Here is a 9,105-nt window from a genome sequence, read left to right on the forward strand (position 1 = left end):
CGTCTGACATACTTTGGACATGTTGTAAGGAGAGACAGGTCCTTGGAGAGGGACATCATGCTTGGTAGGGTAGAGGGACAGCACAGAAGGGGAAGACCCTCTACGAGGTGGATTGAGTCAGTGACTGGGGTAATCAGGATGGGTGTGTCAGAGACAATGCAATTGGCACGGGATACAGCAGGGTTTAGGGCTGTTGCTTATGAGTTGTAAATGACTCGACGGCACATAACATCAACATAAGTTGTAAGATGTATTTTATTAGTAATTGACCTTGAAGTGACAGGTTCATGTTGTTGAATATTAAAAAAAAGGTTTTTTTTAGATTTTTAAACCTGAATATTTTTCTTGCAAGAACAACTCATAAATTGTGAGTCATTTCTGAAAATATAAAATGGTGTTCCATGGAAAATTTTACTAGTTCTGATCTCATATGGCACACGTGTTTTTCCTGGAGATAACTGCTGAATTTCAATATAGAGCATATATGTTGTTGTAATTAGGTACCTTATTCAGTATAATAACAAGGTACCTTGTTGTTATCAAGTCCCCTGCCACTCATATAAACAAGCTCTGAAGTCTGCCCTATCCTGAGTCAGTTTTACTGACTCTGACACAATTACCCCTATTACCCCAGTGCCTGTGGCAATCCGTCTCATCCGGGATCTTCCTGTCCTGTGTTTCCTCTACCCTTCTGAGCATGATGACCTTCTCCAAGAAATGTTATCTCCAGCCATGTGCTCAGAGTATGTGAAATGGAGCTTTGAAATCTTTGCCTCAAAGGAACAACCTCGTTTCTCTCCAAGATAGACCTGTTTGTTCTCTTGTCAGTCCATAGTATTATGTTGAAGACTCTTTTCTAGCACCAAAACTCAAAGGCATAGATTCTTCCTGTCATCCTTAGTCATTGCCCAGCTCTCTCTGATACATAGCATCAGGATTCGTAACAAGTAATTGTGAAGACCATAGTCTGTATCAGGTGCACCTTTATTTCTAGACTGACATCGTTGCTTCTCAGTACTCAGGACATGTCCTTGACAGCAGATTTTTCCAGTGCTATTAGTCTTTTAATTTTCTGGCTGTTGGTGCCAAGAGTATCGATTGTGGAGCCAAGCAAGCTGAATTTGTTAATAATTTTAATATCTTCTTCCATCATGGTCCTGCCAGTTGAACCATGGTGAGAATCATTGTGTTCTGGGATTCCATTTTCCTTAAGGTCAGCCACGATTAGGTGTGATCCACACAGTCAAATGCTTTTATATAGTCAATGAAATACAGTTAGACATTCCTCTGGTACTCTTTGCTTTCAGCCAAGATCCATTTGTTATTGGTGATAATGTCTCTAGTGCCACGACCTCTTCTAACTCTAGTTTGTATTTCTGGTATTTGGGATTATTGTATCTCTATTGATGTGTTTTTCAAATTGTTTTAACAATCTTCAGCAGGATTTTGCTTATATGTGAAATTAGTGATATTTTTCAATAATTTACATATTGTGAGGTTATCTGCTTTTTTTGAATGGAAATAAATATGATTCACTTCCAGTCATTTGACCAGGTAGTTTTCCTCCAGATTTCTTGGCACAACCTGGGCGGGGGGGGCATGTCCAGGGCATCAACTGTAGGAATATGTCAATTAGTATTCCATTAATTCCTAGGGCCTTGTTTTTTGCCAATTCCTTCAGAGTTCCTGAAACTTCTTCCTTTATTACCATTACCTCTCGATCATATGTTATTTCTTTAAGTTCTTCTGTATCAGCTGATTATTTTTGGCAATGTGATTTTGTATACTCCTTCCATTTTTTTTTAATGCTTCCTAGATCATTTTATATTCTGCCCATAGCATCCTAAGTATTGCAACTAAGGTTTGAATTTGTTCTTTAGTTCTTTCAGCTTAACAAATTACGAGAGGGTTTGAACCCTTTGAATTTCTGACTCCAGCTCTTTGCACATTTCATTATAATACTTTGCTTTGTTTTCCCAAGCTGCCCTCTGAAATCTTCTGTTCAGCTCTTAAACCCCTTACTTTCTTCTCTTTGCTTTGGCTTCCTGGTGCTCTAGTGCAGTGTTCAATCTCTTCCAACATCCATGTCTATTCTTTGTGGATGATGTTCTTGATATCCTTCCACAGTTCATCTGTCCTTCGTTCATTAGTATTCAAGGCCTCACATTTGTTCTGAGATAGTTTTCAAATTTAGATGGGATAGACTTAAGGCCAAATTTTGTTTATTGTGGATTTGATTTAACCTATTTAGCTTTAATTTGATTTTACATATGCTTAGTTGATGGTCTGTTCCACAATCAGCACCTGGCCTAATTTTGACTGCTGATGTTGAACATCTCTAACAATTCTTTCCACATATGTAATTGATCTGGTTGTTGTGCATAGTATCAGGTGAAATCCATGTGTGTAGTCTGCGTTTATAAAAGGTATTTGCAATGAATAAATCATTGATTGTGCAGAATTCTATCATTCTATCCCAGCCTTATTTCTATCACCACATACATGTTTTCTGACTACTGATCCTTCTCTGTTCCCAACTTTTCATTCCAGTCACCTATTATTATTAATTCATCACAGTTGCATGGTCAATCTACATCTGAATGAAAAAGTTGATAGAAATAATATATTTTCTCCTCTTTGGCTCTGGTTGTTGAAACATGTTGTTGTTTGTTGTTATGTGCCATCGAGTCATTTGCAATTCATAGCGACCCTATGTACAACAGCCCTAAACCCTGCTCTATCCTGTGCCAATCTCATTGCCTCCGACACACCCATCCCGAGTACCCCAATCACTGAATCAATCCACCTCATAGAGGGTCTTCCCCTCCTGCGCTGTCCCTCCACTCTCCCCAACATGATGTCCCTCTCCAAAGACCTGTCTCTCCTTACAGCATGTTCAAAGTATATCAGGCGAAGCCCCAGAATCCTTGCCTCCAAGGAGCAGCCTGGTTTAACCCTCTCTAGGATGAATCTATTTGTTTTCTTGGCAGTCCATGGTACATTCAATACTCTTCTCCAGCACCACAGCTCAAAGGCGTCAATTCTCCTTCTATCCTCCCTAGTCATTGTCCAACTCTCTGATGTATAACAAGTGATTGCCAAAACCATGGCCTGTATCAGACGTACCTTAGTCTCCAGAGAGACACCATTGCTCTTGAGTACTTTAGAGAGGTCCCTAACTGCAGACTTTCTCATCGCAATATGTTTTTTGATTTCCTGGCTACTGGTGCCAAGAGTGTTGACCGTGGAGCCGAGCAAACTGAAGCTGTGAACAATCTCAATCTCTTCACCATCCATCCTGATGCTACCGATTGGTCCAGTGGTGAGAATTTTTGTCTTCTTGACATTGAGCCTCAGTCCATACTGAAGGCTGCAGTCCTTGACCCTCTGCAGTAAGTGCATGAGGTCCTCCTCAGTTTCAGCGAGCAGGGTTGTGTCATCTGCATAACGCAGATTGTTGATAGATCGTCCACCAATCCTAATGCCACGCTTCTCCTCATAGAGCCCAGCCTCTCAGATAATGTCCTCTGCATACAGGTTGAAAAGGTATGGAGACAGGACACATCCCTGGTGTACACCCTTCCCAATTTTGAACCATGAAGTGGTGCCCTGCTCTGTTCTGACGACTGCCTCTTGGTCCAAGTATAGGTTTCGAATTAGCACGATTAAATTCCTGGGATTTCCATTGTACAACACAACACATGTAGACAAACAGAAAGGGCAACCTAGATAGAACCGTTGGAACATACATTTGAATTTATACCAGATTTCCTTGTACGTATATGGGTATTATCCTGTTACTCACAATATTGTATTTCATGATCTAGAAATGACCTTATGAAAGCAACTCCAATTTTCTTTACCTTTCATATCTGGCATGGTAAATCATATGACTGATTCAAAATGTTCCTAATATGTCAATATTAATGTGCTCCATTTCTACCTTAAAGATGTCCAGTTTTTCTACATTCATGCTTCTCACATTCCATTTTCCAGTTATTAGTGTCTCCTTACTTTTTTTGTTCCTCCTCCTTATGTTTTCAAATTTTAGGGCTTGGACTCAGGTGCCTTATCTGCTAGTCTGCTTTAAGTGAACTCTATTGTACATAACAATTTCAAAACCCTGTTGTTTAGAAAGTTGAAAGCCAATCCTGTTTCCTATTTTGTCTTAATATACTGAGCTTTAGAACAAAATCTGACAGTCAAGCATTTTACTGAAAAAAGCAGATAAAAGAGAAGTAACTAATGTATTTGTGTATCCAACCCCTAGATTTGTCTTGTCCCTTCCCTTTTCCTATTGTATCAGCATCCCCTTACACTTCTACGTACCCTGTCCAGCGTTTCCCTTCTCACCCGCACCCCTGACCCAGCCAACCTTTGATATGATGAATCAAGCCAATAGTTACTTCTATGATGCCTTGTGACTCTTCGTGTTGCTTGTCTCTTATGCTACTGCCTGTCTTGAGTTAAGTCCAAATCCCATGTGCAAGTTTTGGATAAGGATTTTTATCTGAGGCAGTACAGGGAAATGTTCTTTTCCCTGAGCTTCTGCTTCAGGACTACCCTCTTCTGCTTTAGTGTCTCTGCTCTCCCATTTGTTAACACACTGCTGTCACAGGAAGATAAATTCTAAGGTGAGGGCTATGTCTTCTTTAGATCTACTAGGTTCGGGTGCAGTCAGAGGAAGCTAGTTTGAGATTGAATGTCTCACCTTGCTTTGAATGCCTGATTGTCAACAAAGCCTGGTGGAATTCTGGGAGGATGGACATTAACTAATTATGTTGTTAGGTGCCCTCTGGTAGAGTACAACTCATAACGACCCTATGAACAAAAGATCTGAACCCTGTTCTATCATATGCCATCCCATTGCAGCTGTCACCATATCAATCCATCTGGTTGAGAGTCTTCCCCTCTTTTGCCCTTCCAACTCTCCACCCTTCCCAACTTCATGCCCTTCTCCAAGGACCTCTCCTTATGCGCCTCCTACCACCATGTCCAAATATATGAGATGAAGTCTCATAATTCTTGCCTCCAAAGAACAATCAGGCTGCACTATCTCCAAGATATATCTGTTCATTCTCTTGGTCATCCATGAGATGTTCAGTGCTTTTCTACAACACCACAGCTTAAAAGGTTCTTTTAAGTGATTGTTGTTGTTGTTATGTGCTGTCAAGTTGCTTGCGACTCATAGTGACTCTATGTACAACAGCCCTGAATCCTGCTCTATCCTGTGCCAATCTCACTGCCTCTGACACATCCATCCTGATTACCCCAGTCACTGAACCAATCCACCTCATAGAGGGTCTTCCCTTTCTGTGCAGTCCCTCCACCCTCCGAAGCATGATGTCCCTCTCCAAGGACCTGTCTCTCCTTACAACATGTCCAAAGCATGTCAGACGAAGCCCCAGAATCCTTGCCTCCAAGGAGCAGCCTGGTTAAACCCTCTCTAGGATGAATCTGTTTGTTTTCTTTGCAGTCCATGGTACATTCAATACTCTTCTCCAGCACCACAGTTCAAAGGCATCAATTCTCCTTCTAACCTCCCTAGTTATTGTCCAGCTCTCTGATGCATAACAAGTGATTGCAAAGACCATAGCCTGTATCAAACGCACCTTAGTCTCCAGAGTGAAACCTTTGCTCTTCAGTACCATGGAGAAGTCCCTAACAACAGGCTTTCCCATCGCAATACGTTTTTTATTTCCTGGCTACTGGGACCAAGAGTGTTGACTGTGGAGCCAAGCAGACTAAAGCTGTTAACAATCTCAATCTCTTCACCATCCATCCTAATTCTGTCAATTGGTCCAGTGGTGAGAATCTTTGTCTTCTTGACATTGAGCTTCAATCCATATTGAAGGCTCCAGTCCTTGACCCTCTGCAGCAATCATTTCAGGTCCTCCTCAGTTTCCACAAGCAGGGTTGTGTCATCTTCATAACTCAGATTGTTGATAGATCTTCTACCAATCCTGACGCCACACTTCTCATAAAGCCCAGCCTCTCAGATAATCTGCTCTGCATACAGGTTGAAAAGGTATGGAGATAAGACACATCCCTGACATACGCCTTTCCCATTTTGAACCATGCAGTGTTTCCTTGCTCTGTTCTGACTACGGCCTCTTAGTCCAAGTATAGGTTTCGTATTAGCACAATTAAATGTTCTGGGATTCCCATTCTTCTCAGAGTCAGCCACAGTTTGTTATGATCCACTCAGTCAAACGCCTTTGCATAATCAATTTACCTGATTAGCAAGGGCAAAGAGTGATATAAGACTCCTGCCCATTGTGAAGATCTGAGATTCCTGATTCTAGTTTGGGATTGAATGTCTTGTCTTGCTTTGGATACCTGATGAGAAAGAGCAAAAGGTGATCTCAGACTTCTGCTGCGTTCAAAGCTTAGGGGTTCCCATCCCTGATTAAAGAAGACAAAAGATGTATGTAAAGTTCATTATGCATACTACTATTTTTTTCCATATATAATTTTATATGAATTACTTGTACTAAAATACTGTGGGGAGTCTATCTTATCTAGCAAATTATCATTTGCTTATTCAGAATTTGTCAATTACTGCTGGTCTAAAATGCATTTATTGAGTGAACAAGCACAAGCTGAGTGTACGCTTCATGTCAGTTCAGTACTTTGGTCTGGATATACTTATACACAGAAGATTTCCTCCTTGCTTATAATCTCATGGAGGTGGTGGTGGTGGTTGTTAGGTGCTGTCAAGACTAGTACGATTCAAAGTGACCCTAAAACAACAGATCTGAAACCATGTCCTACCCTTGTCATCATTATTATCTCTGACACATTTTAGCCCATTGCTGACCCTCCACCAAGGCAAGCCTGATATCACTTTCCAAGGAATACACTCTCCTAGTAACATGCTCAAAATATGTGAGATGAAGTTCCACAATCCTTGCTTCTGAGGAGCTCTCTGGCTCCTCTTTTCCAAGCCATAGCTGTTTGTTTTCTTGGCAGTCTATTGGATATTCTCCAACACAACTCAAAACCATAAATTCTTGTTCAATCATCTTTATTTATTGTGGATCTCTCAGAAGCATAGCAAGTGATTAAATGACCATGACCCATCAATTATGGGTTCAAGAAGGCTTTAATTGTTAACGATTTCTATTGTTTCTCCATCTATCATGATACTGCTTATCAGTTCAGTGGCCAGGGTTTTTGTCTTCTTGATATTGAGATGCAATCCATATTGTAGACTGTAGTCTCTGATCATCTAAATATTTCAATTCCTTCTCACTTTCAACAAACGAGGTTGTGTCATCTTCATAATGCAGGTCATTGATGAGTGTTTCTCCAGTCCTGATACCACAGTCTTCTTCATAGAGTGCAGATTCTCAAACAATTTGCTCAGTCTACAGATCAAATAGACTTGGTGAGAGAAACAACCCTGAATCACACCTTTCTGAATATTAAAACTTGTAGTGTTCTCCGTTTTCACGGCAGTATCTTGGTCCAGGTAGAGGTTTTGCATGAGCACAATTAAATGTTTTGGGATTGCTATTCTTCTCAATGCTAGCCAAACTTTGTTATGATCCACACAGTCAAATATCTTCTTCATAGTAAAGCACAAATAGACATTCTTATGGTATACTCTGCTTTTAACCAGCATCCATCGGACATCAGCAGTGACATCCCTGGTGCCATGACCTCTTCTAAACTCAACCTGAACTTCTGTGTTTCTCTGACAGTATACCATTCTAACTGGGTTTGGATATTCTTTGACAATGTTTTGCTTGATATAATATTATATTGTTTAATAATTTCCACTTTCTGTTCAACCACCTTTTTTGAGAATAGGAATAAATCTGAATCTCTTCCAGTCAGTTGAGCAGATATCTTTTCTCCAAATTTCCTGGCATAGACTAGTAAGCATATCAAGGGCTGTATCTGTAAGTTGGAACATATCAATTGATATATTATTGATTCCAAAGGACTTCTTTTTAGACAATTTCTTATGTGTAGCTTGAACTTATTTATCCAATATCATTTGTTTTTGTTCAGATGGTACTTCCTGAAATATTTTGGTGTCAGTTCTTTCAGGTAAAATGATTTGTGTATTCCTTCTATCTTCTTTTGATGCTTCTTGGATAGTTCAAGATTTTTCCCATAGTATCCCTTAGTATTACAACTTGAAGCTTGAATTTTTCAGTTCTTTCAACTTTAGAAATGTCAAACAAGTTCTTTTTTAATTCTCCAATTCCAACTCTTTGTGCATTCGATTATAATACTTCACTTTGTCTTCTGAAGCTATCCTTTGTAATCTTGTTTATTTTTTTTACCTTAGCATTTTACCCCCTGCCCCCACCTTTTTGCTTACTTTAGCTTCCCAGTGTTCTAGTCCAATTTTTCCGAGTCTCTTCTGACATCCATGTTTGTCCTTTTTCCCTCTTCTGTTTTTGTAATGACCTTTTGCTCTCTTCATAGATCATATCTTTGATGTCATTCCATAACTCCTCTGGTGTTCAGTCCTTAGTGCTCAATGCCTTAAACCTATTTCAGTGAAAATTTTTAAATTCAGATGGGATCAATTTATGGTCATATTTTGGTGTGTATGGACTTTCTTAAACTTGTAATGAATAATTGATGGTTGTTTCAACAGTCAGCACCTGGTTTGGTTCTGATTGCTGATATTAAACTTCTCCAGTGGTTCTTTCCACATATATAAACAATCTGATTCCTGTGTAGTCCGTCAGGAGAGGTAAAACTGCCTTTGTTTTTACAAAAAGATATATTTGCATTGAATAAATTCATTGTTGTTGTTGTTATGTGCTGTCGAGTCGCTTGCGACTCATAGTGACCCTACGTACAGCAGCCCTAAACTCTGCTCTGTCCTGTGAAAATCGCACTGTCTCTGACACACCCATCCCAATTACCCCAGTCACTGAATCAATCCACCTCATAAAGGGCCTTTCCCTCCTGCGCTGTCCCTCCACCCTCCCAAACATGATGTCCTTCTCCAAGGACTAATCTTTCCTTACAACATGTCCAAAGTATGTTAGACGGAACCTCAGAATCCTTGCCTCCAAGGAGCCACTGGGTTTAACCCTTTCCCAGATGAATCTGTTTGTTTTCCTAGCAGTCCATGGT

The sequence above is a fragment of the Elephantulus edwardii genome, unplaced genomic scaffold (assembly GCF_000299155.1).
Source record: "Elephantulus edwardii isolate Elephantulus edwardi_28Jun2011 unplaced genomic scaffold, EleEdw1.0 scaffold00090, whole genome shotgun sequence".
In the NCBI taxonomy this organism is placed as follows: domain Eukaryota; kingdom Metazoa; phylum Chordata; class Mammalia; order Macroscelidea; family Macroscelididae; genus Elephantulus; species Elephantulus edwardii.